Source organism: Micromys minutus (assembly GCF_963924665.1).
Source record: "Micromys minutus genome assembly, chromosome: 1".
Classification (NCBI taxonomy): domain Eukaryota; kingdom Metazoa; phylum Chordata; class Mammalia; order Rodentia; family Muridae; genus Micromys; species Micromys minutus.
In genome coordinates, this window is record NC_137969.1 from 39,596,724 (window position 1) to 39,615,189 (window position 18,466).

General features: G+C 36.8%; 1 pseudogene across 1 annotated transcript; it reads left to right on the top strand.

Annotated features, from left to right (window-relative positions):
- Positions 1–1,636: 1,636 nt before the first annotated feature.
- LOC308424858 (UBX domain-containing protein 2A-like) lies at positions 1,637–2,464 on the top strand (annotated as a pseudogene). Its single transcript has one exon. The product of its transcript is annotated as a UBX domain-containing protein 2A-like (transcript).
- The last annotated feature ends 16,002 nt before the right edge of the window (positions 2,465–18,466 follow it).

Sequence of the window (18,466 nt, forward strand, 5' to 3'; positions counted from 1 at the left end):
GTTCTTTTTTAAGGATCTCTATCACCATCTTCAGGTGTAATTTCAGGTCTGAGTCTTTTTTTTCTGGAGTGTTTGCCATTCAGCTGTTTGCTGTGATGTGAGTGCTGGATCCTGGTGTTGAGAGGTTGTCTTGGTTTCCCTAGGGTATATTCTTTCGCTTTCCTCTTGCCATCTTGTTTGTGCTGCACCCAAACATGAAGCTGGCTTCCCGCCGATGACTCAGCAAACAGAGCTGTTGCCCAGCCCAAGAGACATAGTGCACATGTGCCACAGACATCACAGCCTGCTCTCGGGCATGCTAATGAATTACTGGAGGGCACACCAATCAGGTAGCGACACGAGTCTCCTAGGCATATATAAGCAGTGCATTTTCCTTCCATGTGGTCCCCTGTTCAAGAGTACTGTACAATAAAGGTTGTTGCAGAAGAATCCTGTTTTCACACATCGTTCTTGCTGGTGGGACATGGGGTGTGTGACAGTTTTCTGTGTTTATATATGGTCTTGATGTCTGTGATTGATTCTTGCCTCTGCTTTGTACCTGGCCTGTGTCCCTGCATCTCCTGCTCCCCAGCTACTCAGAATGCCTTCTCACTAGGTTTGTGTCCCTGAATCTCTGCTGTTCATGGTGGCAGTTCAAAAGATGATAATTTTGGTGTGAGTTATAATATGATTCAATGTTGATCAAAGTTCACAAATGTCTGCATACTCTCAGCGCCTTAATTTGTTATGTTTCTCATATTTAAATGCTCAATAATAGCAGTATATCATATTGGAGTACTTCAAGTCCTTCAAATATATTGAGACTTCCTCTCTGATCTAACACGTTTAATTTTGGAGAACTATCAATGCATAGATGGAAAGAAATTTTTCCTTGGATAGTTTGTTTCTAAGAATTTTACCAGATTACAGAGCTTTACATCAATAATAATAGTTCTCTTGTTTGCTTGCTTTGTTTTGATTTTTGTTGTTGTTGTTGTTTTGGAATTCCAGCCATTGAATTAGTCCCAAGTCATTAGTTCTTGAGAATCATATACAAGTCACATGATTTACCAATATTGACTAGACTCTCTCTCTCATATTTCTCTGAAGAACTGTTGACCTTTCTCTACCCACTCAACTCTTGTGTCCTTTTTAAAAACACTCACATGCACACAATATTAAGTCCAATCTTGCTGCCCAAGTATTGTTAAGTATTTTTGGCAATCAGTTCTAGAATGGTAAATCTGTTAAGACTATACTATTGAACAGAATAGTCTTTTACTAAACACATTCATCAATTTCTAGAAACTCTTCATATATGAGTGGGATTTTGTGCTTCCATCCATATCCATGTAGAGACTATGACTCCACAGATGCAGCTTTTCTGATGTATTAGGAAAATAGTGATTTCTTATAGCCATCACTGTATATTGTTCCAATGACCTCTGTGGTCCCTCCTCCAAAATGTCCCCTATACCTTAGGAGAAAGTTGTATGTGAAGACATTCCACTTAGGTGGGGCAGAGCCATTAACAATCTCACATTCTATGCAACTTTACCAGTTTTCTGAATGTATGTGCCAATTGACATCTTATGCAAGAAGGTTCTGTTAAAAGAACTGGATGATATACTAATATAAGAAATAGGCTGGCGCCCCGGGGGACCGAGGACTAGGCCGCGGGGCCGCGCCCTAAGTAGCAGAAAGAGAATGAAAGAAGTAGATAATCTTGACAGTATAAAAGAAGAATGGGTTTGTGAAACAGGATCTCCTGACAATCAACCCCTCAATGATAATCAACAAAAGGACTGTGAATATTTTGTTGACAGCCTTTTTGAGGAAGCAGAGAAGGCTGGTGCCAAATGCTTGTCCCCCCACTGAACAGAAGAAACAGGTAGATGTAAATATAAAATTGTGGAAAAATGGATTCACTGTCGATGATGATTTTAGAAGTTACTCTGATGGTGCAAGTCAGCAGTTTCTGAATTCCATCAAAAAGAGGGAATTACCCTCAGAATTGCGGGGAGTTTATGATAAAGATGAGGTGGATGTTAAAGTTGAAGATAAAAAAAATGAAGTATGTATGTCTACAAAGCCTGTGTTCCAGCCCTTTTCAGGACAGGGCTACAGAATAGGAAGTGCTACACCAAGAATCGTTTCCAAAGCAAAGAGTATTGAAGTTGACGATAAAAGCACTTCGTCTGCTGTTTCACTGAACAACTTGGAGCCCATTACTAGGATCCAGATCTGGCTAGCCAACGGGGAAAGGACTATCTAAAGATTCAACATTTCTCATAGGGTGAGCCACATCAAAGACTTCATTGAAAAATACCAAGGATCTCAGAGAAGCCCTCCCTTTGCCCTGGAAACAGCTCTTCCTTTCCTCAGATTTCTGGGTGAGACGCTCACATTGGAAGAAGCAGATCTGCAGAATGCTGTAATCATTCAGAGACTCCAAAAAACTGCCAAGCCTTTTAGAAAACTCTAACAGTTTCTATTTTTGAGAGACTGAGAGAAATGATGGTTGCAAGGAGACATGCTGAAGTGGGAGGCAGAAGTCAGTGTGACTAAACTTGTGGTTTGGGGGCTTCCTAATCCCTTCTGAGGGAGTTCAGTCATCACAAGCTAGGAGAGTGATGTGACTGTCAATCAGAGTCTGCACTTTTCTCAACAGGCTATTCAGAGAAAAATACCTATTTTCAATATTAGTTAACCAATGTGATATATAAAATAGCTGTATCATTAATCTTAATGTAGTCCTAATTAGCAGAATATTCAATTAGCTAAATCAGCATCAGCATTCGAATATTATTTTGAAACAACAGATATTTATATAAATGTTAGCTAACTCAGTTTTTAAATAGCAATACATTAAAATATTATACATGACATATCAAAAGCATCAATGTAATTATTATATTGCCTGTGCTTCCTCCTCAGAGCTTTTCAGTTTTTACTCTGATGGCAAGAGATACTCAAATATTCATTTGGCAACAGTATCTAAGATGTATACTCCTTAAATTTGTAATGTAAAAGCACACACAAAAAATTCTTCAAAGCCAGGTGGTGATGGCAGAACAAACCTTTAATCTCAGCACTTTGGAAGCAGAGGCAGGAGGCTCTCTGAGTTCAAGCACAGCCTGTCCTATAGAGCTAACTTCCAGGGTTACACAGAGAAACTGTCTTTTTTTTTAAAAAACGACTTTATTTTGCAAAACAAAGATAAATGTAAAGATTTTAAACATTTTTTGCTTAAAATTATACATTTTTGTCAGTACTGTTTTTTTAGACATTAAAATAAATTTTACATAAAACCATGTGAATATGTTTTTTAGTCAGTACTTGATTTTTTTCAAGGGCTTGACAGTATGCATTGAAAACGTACTAGTTGCAATAAGCGTAAAGTACATGCAAAACAAAACGCAACATGGAAATACTCAAAGTCTTTTTGTTTTGTGAATATATGTATATTTTTTGTTTTCTTTATTTCTTGGACTTTATACAGTCTGTGAGTAGTTTCTGGGGGAGTGCAAGCCTCTGGGGTTAGCATCCCACTATCAGTGACTGCATATTATGTCTGTTCTTTTGTGACTGGGTTATCTCACTCAGGATGATCTTCTCTAGATGCAGCCATTTTCTTAAGAATTTGGTTAAGTCATTGTTTCTGGTGGCTGAGTAGTATTCCATTGTGTATATGTACCACAATTTTTGTATCTATTCGTCTTCTGAAGGACATCTGGGTTCCTTCCAGCTTCTGGCTATTATAAATAGAGCCGCTATTAACATTGTGGTGCATATATCTTTGTTGTGTATTAAAGTGTCTCTTGGGTATATGCCCAGAAGTGGAATAGCTGGGTCTTCAGGTAGTACTATATCCAATTTTCTGAGGTATCGCCAGACAGATTTCCAGAACGGTTGTATTAGCTTGCAACCCCACCAACAGTGGAGAAGTGTTCCTATTTCTCCGCAGCCTCGCCAGCATCTGCTGTCATCTCAGTTTTGGATCTTGGCCAATCTGACTGGTGTGAGGTGGAATCTTAGGGTTGTTTTGATTTGCATTTCCCTGATGGCTAAGGATGTCGAGCACTTCCTCAGATGTTTTTCGGCCATTCGGTGTTCCTCAACTGAAAATGATTTGTTTAGCTCTGTACCCTATTTTTTAATAGGGTTATTTGATTCTCTGGTGTCTAGCTTTTTGAGTTCCTTGTACACCTTGGATATTAGGCCTCTATCTGATGTGGTGTTGGTAAAGATCTTTTCCCATTCTGTTGGTTGCCGTTTTGTTTTCTTGATGATGTCTTTAGCCTTACAGAAACTTTGCAATCTCATTAAGTCCCATTTGTTAACCTTTGACCTTAGAGCTTGAGCCATTGGTGTTTTGTTCAGGAAATTTTTTCCTGTGCCTATGTGTTCTAAGGTTTTCCCTACTTTCTCATCTAATAGTTCCAGTGTATCTGGTTTAATATGGAGATCTTTAATCCACATACACTTGAGCTTTGTACAAGGAGATAAGAACGGGTCTATTTTCATTCTTTTGCATGTTGAGTGCCAGATGGACAGGACCATTTGTTGAATAGGCTGTCCTTTTTCCATTGAATGTTTACTGCTCCTTTGTCAAAAATCAGGTGACCATATACATGAGGGCTCATTTCTGGATCTTCTATTCTATTCCATTGATCCACTTGCCTATTTCTGTACCAGTACCATGCAGTTTTTAGCACAATTGCCTTGTAATATAGCTTGAGGTCAGGGGTAGTGATTCCCGCAGATATTTTTTTGTTGTTGAGAATGGATTTCGCTATTCTAGTTCTTTGGTTATTCCATATGAAATTGCACATTGATCTTTCCAATTCCATGAAGAACTGGGTTGGAATTTTGATGGGGATTGCATTGAATCTGTAGATTGCTTTTGGTAGGATGGCCATTTTTAAGATGTTGATCTTTCCAATATATGAGCATGGATGATCTTTCCATTTTCTAAGATCCTCCTCAATTTCTTTCTTTAGAGGTTTGAAGTTCTTCTCATACAGGTCCTTCACATCCTTAGTTAGAGTCACACCAAAGTATTTCATAGTTTTTGTAACGATTGTGAAGGGTACCTTTCTCCTAATTTCTTTCTCCACATGTTTTTCCTTTGAGTATAGGTAGGCTACTGATTTGTTTGAGTTAATTTTGTATCCGGCCACTTTGCTGAACTTGTTTATCAGCTGTAGGAGTTCTCTGGTGGAATTTTTGGGGTCACTCAAGTACACTATCATGTCATCGGCAAAGAGTGATGTTTTTATCTCTTCCTTTCCGATTTGTATCCCCTTGATCTCCTTTTGCTGTCTAATTGCTCCAGCCAGGACTTCTAGTACTATGTTAAATAGGTAGGGAGAGAGTGGGCAGCCTTGTCGAGTCCCTGATTTTAGTGGGATTGCTTCAAGTTTCTCGCCATTAAGTTTGATGTTGGCTGTTGGTTTGCTGTATATTGCTTTTATTATGTTTAAATATGGGCCTTGGATTCCTGTTCTTTCCAGGACTTTTAACATGAAGGGGTGTTGGATTTTGTCGCATGCTTTCTCAGCGTCTAGTGAGATGACCATGTGAATTTGGTCTTAAAGTTTGTTTATATGGTGGATTACATTGATGGATTTCCTTGTGTTAAACCATCCCTTCATACTAGGGATTAAGCCTACTTGGTCATGATGGATGATGATTTTGATGTGTTCTTCGATTCGGTTCGCAAGGATTTTGTTGAGTATTTTTGCATCAATGTTCATAAGTGAAATTGGTCTGAAGTTCTCTTTCCTTGTAGGGTCTTTGTGTGGCTTAGGTACGAGGGTTATTGTAGCCTCAAAATATGAGTTGGGTAATATTCCATCTGATTCTATCTTTTGGAATAGTTTGGCGAATATTGGTGTTATATCCGCAATAAATGTCTGATAAAAATCTGCATTGAACCTTTCTGGACCTGGGCTTTTTTTGGTTGGGAGGCTTTTGATGACTTCTTCTATTTCTTTAGGTGTTATAGGGTTATTTAGATGGTTTACTTGGTCCTGGTTAAACTTTGGGACCTTGTATCTGTCTAGGAATTCCTCCATTTCCTCCAGATTTTCCAATTTTGTGGAGTATAAGTTTTTGTAGTAGGATCTGATGATTTCTTGAATTTCCTTAGTTTCAGTTGTTATGTCACCACTTTCCTTTCTGATTTTGTTAATTTGGATACTCTCTCTTTGCCCTTTAGTTAGTCTGGCTACGGGTTTATCAATCTTGTTGATTTTCTCAAAGAACCAACTCTTTGTTTTGTTGATTTTTTCAATGGTTTTTTTTGTTTCTATTTGGTCTATTTCTGCCCTAATTTTTATTATTTCTTGCCGTATACTGTTTTTGGGTATATCTGCTTCCTTTTGTTCTAGGGCTTTTTGCTGTGCTGTCAGGTTGTTGATGTGAGCTCTCTACAGTTTCTTCTTGGAAGCACTTAGGGCAATGAGTTTTCCTCTCACTACTGCTTTCATTGCATCCCATAGGTTTGGGTATGTTGTGTTATCATTTTCGTTGAATTCTAGAAAGTCCTTAATTTCTTTCTTTATTTTTTCTTTGACCCTACTATCCTTTAACAGAGCGTTGTTTAGTTTCCATGTGTATGTGGGCATTTTGTTGTCTTTGTTGTTGTTAAAGACCAGCCGTAGACCATGGTGATCTGAGAGGATGCATGGGAGTATTTCAATCTTCTTATATCGATGAAGGCTCACTCTGTGTCCAATTATGTGGTCAATTTTTGTGAAGGTGCCATGGGGTGGTGAGAAGAAGGTGTATTCTTTTACTTTAGGATAGTATGTTCTGTATATATCTATTAATTCTAGTTGGTTCAAAGTCTCTGCTAGTTTTGCAGTGTCCTTGTTCAGTTTCTGTTTCCCTGATCTGTCCATTGGTGAGAGTGGGGTGTTAAAGTCTCCCACTATTATTGTGTGGGCTGAAATGTATTTTTTGAGCTTTAGTAGAGTTTCTTTTATGAATGTGGGTGATTTTTTATTTGGAGCATATTTGTTAAAAATTGAGAGTTCCTCCTGAAAGATTTCCCCGGTAATGAGTAAAAAGTGTCCTTCTTTATATTTTGAAAACTTTTGGTTCGAAATTTACCTTATTCGATATTAGAATAGCCACTCCAGCTTGCTTCTTAGAGCTGTTTGCTTGGAAGTTTTTTTCCCACCCTTTTACTCTGAGATAGTGTCTGTCTCTGTCTCTGAGATGAGTTTCCTGTATGCAGAAAAAGGCTGGATTTTGTTTATGTATCCAGTCTGATAGTCTATGTTTCTTTATTGGGGAGTTGAGACCATTTATGTTAATAGATATCAATAAATAATTGTTTCTGTTTCCTGCCATTTTTGCTTTTTTGGGTTGAGTTGTGTCTGTGTTTTTTTCTTCTTTTAGTTTTCTTGTTTCGGAGTTTTCTTGTTTTTACTAGGCTGTATTTTCCCTCCTTGTATTGGGTTTTCCATCTATAATTCGTTGTAGTGCTGGGTTTGTGGTCAGATATTGTGTGAATTTTGATTTGTCTTGAAATATCTTTGTCTCTCCATCGATGGTGATTGATAGTTTTGCTGGGTATAGCAGCTTGGGCTGGCACTTGTGCTCTCTTAAGGAGTGCATGATGTCTGTCCAGGCTCTTCTAGCTTTCATAGTCTCTGTTGAGAAATCGGGTTTGAGTCTGATTGGTCTGCCTTTATATGTTACCTGACCTTTTTCCCTTACTGCTTTTAGTATTCTTTCTTTACTTTGGGCACTTGATGTTTTTACTATTATGTGTCGGGAGGTATTTCTTTTCTGGTCCAACCTATTTGGAGTTCTGAAGGCTTATTTTATGCTCGTGGTCATCTCATTCTTGAGGGTAGGGAAGTTTTCTTCTATGATTTTGTTGAAGATATTTGCTGTGCCTCTTAGTTGATACTCTTCTCCCTCTTCTATTCCTATTATCCTTAGGTTCGGTCTTCTCATTGTGTCTTGTATTTCCTGGACATTTTGGGTTAGGAGCTTTTTGTTTTTTGCATCTTCTCTGGCTGTTTTGTCTATGTTTGCAATGTTGTCTTCTGCCCCCGAGATTCTCTCCTCGATTTCTTGTAATCTGTTAAAAATGCTTGCTTCTGTGACTCCTGATTTCTTTTTTTGGTGTTCTGACTCTAGGGTTATCTCTTTTAGCGCTTTCTTTATTGTGTCAATTTCTGTTTTAATTTCCCTCTTCCATTCCTTTATTTCTTTGGTTCTGTTTTCGTCTCCTTCTTTGAGTTCTTTGAGTGTTTTTCTTGTTTCTTCTTTAAAGCTTCTGAATCTTTTTGCTTTTCCTCCCTTTCTTGTTTAAGTAACTCTATCAGCGTCTTGAGGCATGATTTCAGGTCTGTGTCTTCTTTCTCTGGAGTGTTTGGAATTCCGATGTTTGCTACTATCGAAGAGCTGGGTTCTGGTGTTGCTAGATTGTCTTGGTTTCCTTGGGATATACTCTTTCTCTTTCCTCTTGCCATTTTGTTGTCTGTGATATATTCTTGCCTTTCCCTTGTATCTGGTCTGTGTCCCTGGTACACTTTCCGTGTGCACTCCGCAGAGATCTCTCTACTCCCCTGCAGCCCAGGTTCCGGGTGGCAGCTGGGCCAGGCTCCGCTCTGCGTCCTGAAGTCGCCTCCGGGTGGGAACAGATGTTCCTAAGATCTGTTCTTGGTCACAGATGCTCAGCCTCTCCGAGCCACCTTTCCGGCTGGCAGGTGGGCCAGGGTCTGCTCTGTGTCCTGAAGTCATCTCCGGGTCGGAACAGAAGTTCCTAAGATCTGTTCCCGGTCACTGGATCAGGGAGGACAGGGCAGGTCAGGGCAGGGGATGCCCTTTCCGTATGCACTCCGCAGAGATCCCTCTGCTCCCCCCGCAGCCTAGGTCTCCCACTCACCAATTGCTCAGCCTGTTCGAACGGCCTTTCTGGCTGGCTGTTGGGTCAGGCTCTGCTCTGTGTCCTGAAGTCGTCTCCGGGTGGGAACAGAAGTTCCTAAGATCTGTTCCCGGTCACTGGATCGGGGAGGACAAGGCAGGTCAGGACAGGGGGTGCCCTTTCTGTGTGCACTCCGCAGAGATCCCTCTGCTTCCCCGCAGCCTAGGTCTCCCACTCACCAGTTGCTCAGCCTGTATGAACCGCCTTTCCGGCTGGCAGTTGGGCCAGGCTCCGCTCTGCGTCCTTAAGTAGTCTCCGGGTGGGAACAGACGTTCCTAAGATCTGTTCTTGGTCACAGATGCTCAGCCTCTCTGAGCCACCTTTCCGGCTGGCAGGTGGGCCAGGCTCTGCTCTGTGTCCTGAAGTCATCTCCGGGTGGGAACAGAAGTTCCTAAGATCTGTTCCCGGTCACTGGATCAGGGAGGACAGGGCAGGTCAGGGCAGGGGGTGCCCTTTCCGTATGCACTCCGCAGAGATCCCTCTGCTCCCCCGCAGCCTAGGTCTCCCACTCACCAATTGCTCAGCCTGTTCGAGCCGCCTTTCTGGCTGGCTGTTGGGCCAGGCTCTGCTCTGTGTCCTGAAGTCGTCTCCGGGTGGGAACAGAAGTTCCTAAGATCTGTTCTAGGTCACAGTTGCTCAGCCTGTATGAGCCGCCTTTCCCGAAACTGTCTTAAAAAAAAAAAAAAAAAAAAAAAAAACCCTCAAAGTTTTCAAATATTTACTTATTTAAAAATAACTTTGAAACTGCCCACAGCGGTGTGTGCCCTATAGCTCCAGCTCCCACCACTTGGAGAGGGGAGGATGACTTGAGCCCAGGGGCTTGTCAGCCTGAGCAACATTGCAAAACCCTGTGTCTTGATAGTAACAACTTTCACACCCCAAGAGATGTCTCAGTAGTCAATTTCCAGCGCACACGGCGTTGCACAACCATCTGAAACTTCTGCTCCAAGATAGTCAACTCCCTCGTCTGACCTCTGTGGGCACTGCGCTCAAGTTATACATAGACATACATGCAGACAAAACATTATGCTTATTAAATTTTTTAAAATGAGTGGAAAGATTTATCTAGAATGGTAGCATTGTATTTCCTTTTCTTCAAAGGTGTCATGTCTGACTTCATGAAGACAAGGATTCTCACCTGTCTCTCCATTCACTGTGTTACAGCATCACATAGCTTATAGTCTCTAGAAGACAACACTTTTTATTTGTGGGAATGAAAAGGAAACACGTAACTATATAATTAGAGTCATTCCCAAAGGGCCAGTACCTGGCCAAAAATGGGAATTCACATTGGTCATAAGCACTTGAAAGGCTGAGGCAGGAGGGTTACCTTAAGGTCAAGGCCAGCTTGAGCTACAGAATGAGTCTGTTAAATCAAAACAACAAAGTCTATTCCTGCCCCTGTCCCAAGCATTGTGCTTCACTGACTGAGATGGGTTACAAAGGCACTTGGAATCTTGAATAGCTCATAGGTGTTTAGTGTAAATGCAGAAATTCTATACTAGGCCCGAGTTCACCTGTGTGCTTCACCACGGACAGTGGATGGCTCCACCGAGGTAGTCAGCTTTATCCTCTTCCCAAGCTTACTCAGGCTGTCCCTTTTTAAGCTAAACTACTGGCATAACCTGCACCTTGCCTCCCATCCACAGGTGAGGCAGGGCTCAAAAGTGTGAATGAGGTTTTAAGTGAGACTCAGGAATAATGAGAGAGCCGGGAGCTGTGTGCATACTAGATGTCCTTTCTTTCAGCCCCCAGACTTCCAGACGCCAGACTTGTGTGTGTTGGGTGGGCAGTGTGGAATAGAGAATGGAGGAGAACATTTTACCTAGGAAATTAAGAGGTATATAATAGAAAATTAAATATTTGTCGATAACATTTACACAACACTATCAGAGCCCTTTTTAGCAATATAAATAATTAAGAAAAAAGGGGGATAGTAAAATCAATAGTTTTATTTTTAAGATATAGGCAAAAACTTTTGATTGTTAATATGTCCAGGAATCTCTTAGGAAATGTTTCATATAGGCCTATCCTGAAACCTTTCTATTTATATAATTATAATTGATAAATGGTTCTCTGTATTTTTATGAGGAGCTTCTCACAAGCGTGCTCTTGTGCATCTACAAATAAAGCCTCTAGTCTCTAATTAACCAGAAGGTACAGTGGGGGTTTCTTGTGTGTCCATGTAGAATACATGCCAGGGAGATGTCCCAGTAGAAAGAACAGTCATCAGCAATAACTTGCATTTTTTAAACTGTGAAAATGTTAGTGTAAATAATATTCTCAGAAATTTCCTTAAAGATAATCATCCGATAAGCCTTTTTACTTGAAAATTCTAAAGTTGTAGAGTTGCTAATATATAGACTATTTATTTTGAAAGAACAAATTGCCAAGGGAAGCAAAACGTAAAGTGAACATCTCAGGAGAATAGAGTTTGACCCAAGTCATGGCTCCAGAATTGTCAGTGTCAGCTGTCTTACTGTGCAGGTGAAATACACATTGAAATGCATGTCTGACTGTACACATGATAATGGCTAGTTAGATTACTATGCACTAGCAAAGCTAGAATAATATTACTTTATTATGACTCATTCAGCACACCTCATGATGTTTCCATTCATTGACAAGTAGTACTATGTATTTATTTTAGTGCCTTAATATATTTTTGATGTATGTTCCTAATGGTAAACTGAACTGTCTCTTAAAATGCTGCTCACTGAAAGGATCTGTTAAGTAATTTACACTTGTTATACAGCAGTGACATGTGAATGCTTTTGTCGTCTTTTTATTTGGCCAAGTCCTACAGTTTGAGAATCAATGATTATTTGATCTAAAGATTATTAGATGCCTTTTTCTTAGCCAATGTTGTCTTCATTTCATACTCAGAAATGTGGAAAGGTGATGTTTTAGTAGCTGTCTAATGTTTGTTATTTATTCTTATGACCTAGCATGGAGGCTTATGTATAGTGTTTACTCCCGTGTACTTCTCTGCTCAGAACAAACCACTTCAGTAAAAAGATACTCAGTACACTGGATCCTCAGTCAGAAGTGGCTTACTTCTTAAATTTATATTTAGCTTTTTGCTATTTGTTTTAAATTGTTTTGGCGCAGACAATTCATACTCATTATAGAAAATTATGTAATACAGATATTCTGAAGATAATCTCAGTATGAATTGACTTGATAAAAAAAAAGAAATAGGCTGAGTCATTAGAAGTAAACTGAAAATTGTATCAATAATACTTGTAAATTTTCCTCCAAGTCCTTTGACCTTCATTTCTTGACTCATTTTTTTTTATTTTAAGCTTGATACCTCAATTTAGGCAATGTGATAAGCTTTGAAACTCAGAGTCCACACTCCTTTTATTTTATTTTTCTTGTTACTATTGTTGTAATGATGTTTTTGATCATTACTTACTGAGTCATGTGCAGAACAGTCTCTTTTCTGTACTACCTTAGATGCCAGCTAATAACAGGATATTATTTTAATTTACTCAAAATATTTCTTCCCAAATGTTGACAAGGGCAGATGTGCTTAGACACATATTTTGGGGAGTTAGTATACAGATTCTATACAATGACTTATTCTTTAATTTCTGCTGATTGAGTCTCAGTATCTCCAAGAAGTTATATGTGACCCTTCATGTGCTTTTGCAGCATACCACCAAGTAGGCACATGGTAGTGGTTTTCCCATATTTCAAGAATATGTGCTCATTTTTCATATTTGTTTATAATTTTCCCTTCTTATTTTTTTCCTTTTTTTGTTAGCTTCTTGTCAATCTCAGTTTTATAACTAAGTGATGTGGATGTGACATAAAACTATTTGCCATTTTCCTTACAAATATCCCTGAAGAGGAATGTTTCCATTGAATACTTAAATTAGTTTCTTATACAGAAGTTCTAAAAGAGAAGACAGTGCTTAGCAAGGGGATTCAAGATAATGGCCATGGAGGTTACAGAGCAGCAACTCTCTGGAAATGAGATTGTTGAGAGGGCTCTAAGCCCACTGTTCTATCTTCAGGGATCACAAGGTTAGTAGCTCTTATCAGTAACATAATTATAAGATTCGTGATATCTGAATCTTCTATGGAACTGCAGACAGAAGATGGACAAAAGTCAAATTAACATGATATAAATCTTAGTAATAATGAGAATTAGCTGTTTGTCTTAATTAAATATTCTTTGAATTGCTGGCTTCCCTATATCATTTAATCTTCTATAAAAGTTGATTTGACAATTTCTACTATTGTTTTTACAAAGAAGTCAGTATTTTCAGTTCCTTACACTCTTGTTATAGCTGTGATATACTCAGAATAAATAACTAAATAACTAAATAATAAATAAATCTATATATAAATGTGTGCACACACATATACATATATATATACATTTTAAACACATATATACATATACAAAATAAGTAATGAATGTTGTAGCTAAAATCAATTATGTAGCAATATCCCAAGAAAAGTTACTACAAAAATATTTTTATATACTTAAAAACAAAACAAAATTGTAAAAGCAGAAACACAATTCAAGACTATATAAAAGAAGTAAAATAGAAGGACTAGATTAATGAAAATGATAATTACATGACAAATAGTTAGTCAGTAAAAATAAATGATGAAGCATCTATATATTTTATAGAAGTATTAATATACTTTTACTACAAGTATCAAAACTCCAGATGTTTTAAAAAATATGGATAATAGCTCCAGAAAAATGGCATTCTAGATATGCAGCACCTTTCTTGCAACTTCAACAAACTGTTATATAAAAGCAAGTCTGTATGCCAAACAACTGAGATCTTTATGTGGGTAGACCGCTGGGACTCTTTGGTAAGCCATCCTAGTTAAACAGTGAGCTGCAGATTCAGTTCGAGTTCAGTCTCAGAAAATAGAGAGTGACCTAAAAAGTCACTCAACCTGTGGGACTCCAGCCCAAAATCCCACATCAACCCAAACCACAGGCTTCAATCTTCTGTGTTTCTCAAAAAAATATGCAAAATTATACACATATAAGCTTGTAATATCTCACATACAAACATGGGATAAAACTATTGAATTTTTATTTGTTAATATGAGTTTCTAGAGAAAATAGCATATATTACTATAAGATATATTTTATTGCACATGGGAATTGTATTGTATAATTGCTTATGTAGTTTTTTAATATATTAAATATATTTAATGTATTAATGGGTTTCTGTTTGTGCCCTGACTAACCTTGTGCCTCTGCTCTCTGTACCCAGATTCTCCAGGGTGAGAGTTTGTCTCCCAGAAGTACTGACACACCTGTGAGCATAAGACAATCAAGTCACCATAAGAGACAGCAAGAGCTGAAAACACCAGAGTTAAGCAGATGGTAAGAGGCAAGTGCAAGAACCTAAGCAACAGAAACCAAGACCACTTGACCTCATCAAAACCCAGTTCCACAGCAAGCCCTGTATAACCACAACACACCAGTAAAGCAAGAGTCTGATTTAAAATCACAACTCAAGACAATGTTTGAGGGCTTTAAGAACATAAATAACTACCTCAAAAAATGCAAGAAAACACAGGTAAACAGGTAGAAACCCTTAACAAGGAAATGTGCATACACACACCACACTCATACACCACACACACCACACACACACACACACACACACACACACTCACACACAAATTCCTTAAAGAATTAAAAAACAAACAAACAAACAAACAAACAGGTGAAGGAATTAAACAAAACTATCCAGGATCTAAAAATGAAAATAAATGTTGCTGTAAGAATAAAAATGTGGTAACCATTTTTATCCCATGCTAGTGCTAGCACCATTTGGGCCTCATGGTACTGTGGGGTATCTTTATCTCAGGTGTTCTACAGTGCCCTGGCTGCTTCTTTGACTTTTGGTCCACGAAGCGCCCTCTCCAAGCTGTCTCTATGCCAACCACAAATTTCACTAAAATCCCCAGAGCCTAGTAAAATTATGATTCAATAACCAATAATTTATCAATCCACAATTCATCCACAAAATGAGCTTGCAACTAGTTGACAATATATATATATATATAGAAACCCTTGAAAATACTCATATCTACCTATCTCCAATTAAGATCACCAGGATCTAAATTCTCATTTGCTGGCTCCATCTTGATTCCCCTTAGATTCCTTTTATCTTTCCTACACTTTTCCTCACCTACCCTTCTTTCTCATCTAGTGATAGGCTGGACTTGACTTGGAGCATAATGACATCATCCTACAAATAGAAACAATGAAGAAATCATAAAGGAAGACAACCCTGGAGACAAAAAAAAAAAAAAAAAAAAAAAAAAAAAAAAAAAAAAAAAAAAAAAAAAAAAACCTAGGAAATGAATCAGGAAGTGGAATGGGATTGGGAGATAGGTGATAGGTGATAACATCTGCAATGTAAATACAGAGAATATCCAATAAAAAAAATCAGGAGTCGTAGACATAAGCATCATCAACTGAGTACAAGAGATAGAAGAGTGAATGTTAAGGACAGAAGATGTTATAGAAAACATTAACAAAACAATCAAAGAAAATGGAAAATGGAAAAAGCTCCTATACCAAAAAAAAAAAAAAAAAAAAAAAAAAAAAAAAAAAAAAAAAAACAGGAAATCCAGGAAACAAAGAGAAGATCAAACCTAAAAATAATAGGTATAAAAGATTCCCAATTTAAAAGGCCAGTAAATATCTTCAACAAAATTATAAAACTTCCCTAACCTAAAGAAGTAGATGCCCATAAGCATACAAAAAACCTACAGAACTCCAAATAGATTAGACCAGAAAAGAAATTTCTCAAATCACATAAGAGTCAAAACACCAAAGGCACAAACAAAGAAAATGTTGGTTGTAATATTTTACTAAATATACCAATTTTTACCATTCATCAGGAAATACTTGTTTAAAACAGCTATTTAAATTAAAGTAGTTTACATTCTAACAAAAATAACAAAATATTTCAAAAAATGTAATACATAGACAATTTTATTAGAGGACTTTTGATACTATTCTATAATATATTAAGGAAAGTTATAGCATAAATACAAATAGATTATTCAGCACCAAAATGTGACGTTAAACCTGTCAAATGGTTCATTCTTTAAACGTTTTGAGATTTCATTTGTACTTCCTAAAAAAGTATGATTAATTGGGCAAAGAATATTTATTTGGACTTATGTCTTTGAATTAATAACCCTTATATTTAAAAAGCCTCATCCTTCAATAATGTTACACAACTTAAAGTACTCATTACTTTATTCTTCCAATGAGAGGGAATGATTTTCCTACATAGATCTTATTAACTACTCTCACATTTTCCACATTAAAGTCTTTGTCAGAAAACTTTTTACTTGTGTGTAACAAGAACTTTTCTTCATTAAACATATTTTGAATGATTAAAGGACTGTATAAATGAAAAAAAATTCAGTTATTCCACTTAAATAAACATTAATGCTTAAATCTTACATGTGAAATATTTATAAAACATGCATATATGTAGATTTGCAAAACTGATACAAAATATGTGCCTATGTATAAGTTGTTCACAAATGTTACAAAACACAGATCAGTACCAAAGCTTATTGGTCAATAATAATAAGTCATGATATCAGTTATTGATATGTTTTCCAGAATAGTAAATTCTTATGATGTTCCAAAATTTTTTCACTTCTCCCATAATTTTATAATAATTGTATATTTTCAAATATCATTCTATATTTCAGACTATAATTTGAAGGTATCTTGTATAATAGATTTTCTATTTTCATAAAATTATAGACAGATTTTCCCTATACATTAATATTCCAGAAAACATTTTATTATTATATTATATGAAACACTGAAACCAGAATCATAAATACTATACACGCTAACTTAGTTTTATTTCATTCAAATGTAATATTTATATATTATTGTGAGTATTTTTAAGGTCAGTACATTATGGCAACAGTATTTTTTAGGGAAGGATAAAGAAGTAATTGTTTTTATATGTCATAAATAAAAATGAATAATAAAGACAAATCTTCAAATATTCATGTGCATACTCCCAATGACATAAATACACTTTCTTAAGACTTATATCTTAAAGGCTTCACCTTTCCCAATAGTGCAAGCAACCAATAGATCTAGAGAAAAAGTCTTTAATACTTAGACCTTTAGAGATGTTCAAAATGGAAAAAATAATAGGTGCCTAAACCATCACATACAGAATTCTAAAGGCACTTTTAACTGTCTATTACTGAAATTAATTTTTTCCTTTATTTTTACTTGGGAAATAACATACTCTTTTGAAAAATTACTAGTCTATTGGCACAAAGAAATTCACAAAGTAGTAAAATGACAAAAGCTAATATTTTCTATGTAAGTAATTAGTAATTTTACTGAAATTATTACCAAAGAATGTAATGCTAGATGCACCTAGAGATTAATTTATTGTTGGTGGGGGTTGGAGAGATGGCTCAGAAGTTAAGAGCACTGGCTGCTCTTCCAAAGGTCCAGAGTTCAATTCCGAGCAACTACATGGCGGCTCACAACCATCTGTAATAGAATCTGATGTGCAACTGTAATGCAGGCAGAACTCTATACATAATAAATCTTAAAAAAAATATTGTTAGAGAAAACTTCTCAATTTTACAGCTTTAATTTTAGTCTGAGATATATTGAATGTTTTTATTAAACTGTTTAAAATATGCATTTAACTTAGAAATATAAACATCTGTAATGGTATCTTAAAGACAAAAGTAGATGGTCAAGTGAGTCTAAAAATACTGCACTATACATGAACATATACATGATGACTGTCATTTGCTATAACTCCCTAATTGTTCTTTGTTTAAGCAGTACCTCACAGTGTCACAGAATGTGGCCTATTTAGACAAGAATCATTTGTATTAAAAATAGGATATGAGATAAGATGTGATTATGGTTATTCTCTGACACAGAATGACTTATGTCTTGGAAATTTGGACAGAGAAATACACATACATAAGGCACAGCATGCAGATATAATCATGTTGCTTCAGGCAGAAAAGATGTTATTTTTCCTGACAGTGGGGATAGAACCTAGAAGAACAGTATGGAAAAGAATCTTTCATAATGTCTACCAGAGAAGAATATCCATGGCTGTGAACAACTTGACCTTGGATGTAGCCATAACCATAAGTCATTAATTATCTGCTGAGCAGTCAGGTTTGGGTACTCTGTTGCAACACTCTGAACAAAATCATGCAATCAGGAGAAACAAGAAAACAAATTTAAAAAGAGGGGGATAACACATTTTAGTCACATAAAACTGACTATATAAGGTAGGTGAAAATTTACACAAACAAATGCAGTAAAATAAGAAAAGATAAAAAAATAAATTATTAAAACAATAGAGGAAAAATATTAAATATTGATTAAGAAAGAAGATGCACAAAGAGGTGTACGTAATATATTTATTGATATTTTTTTGGGCTAATACATGCTATGGCTTAAAGAAAATTTTCTTACAGTCTTTTGAGCAAATTATGACTAAGCTTATCAACAATTAT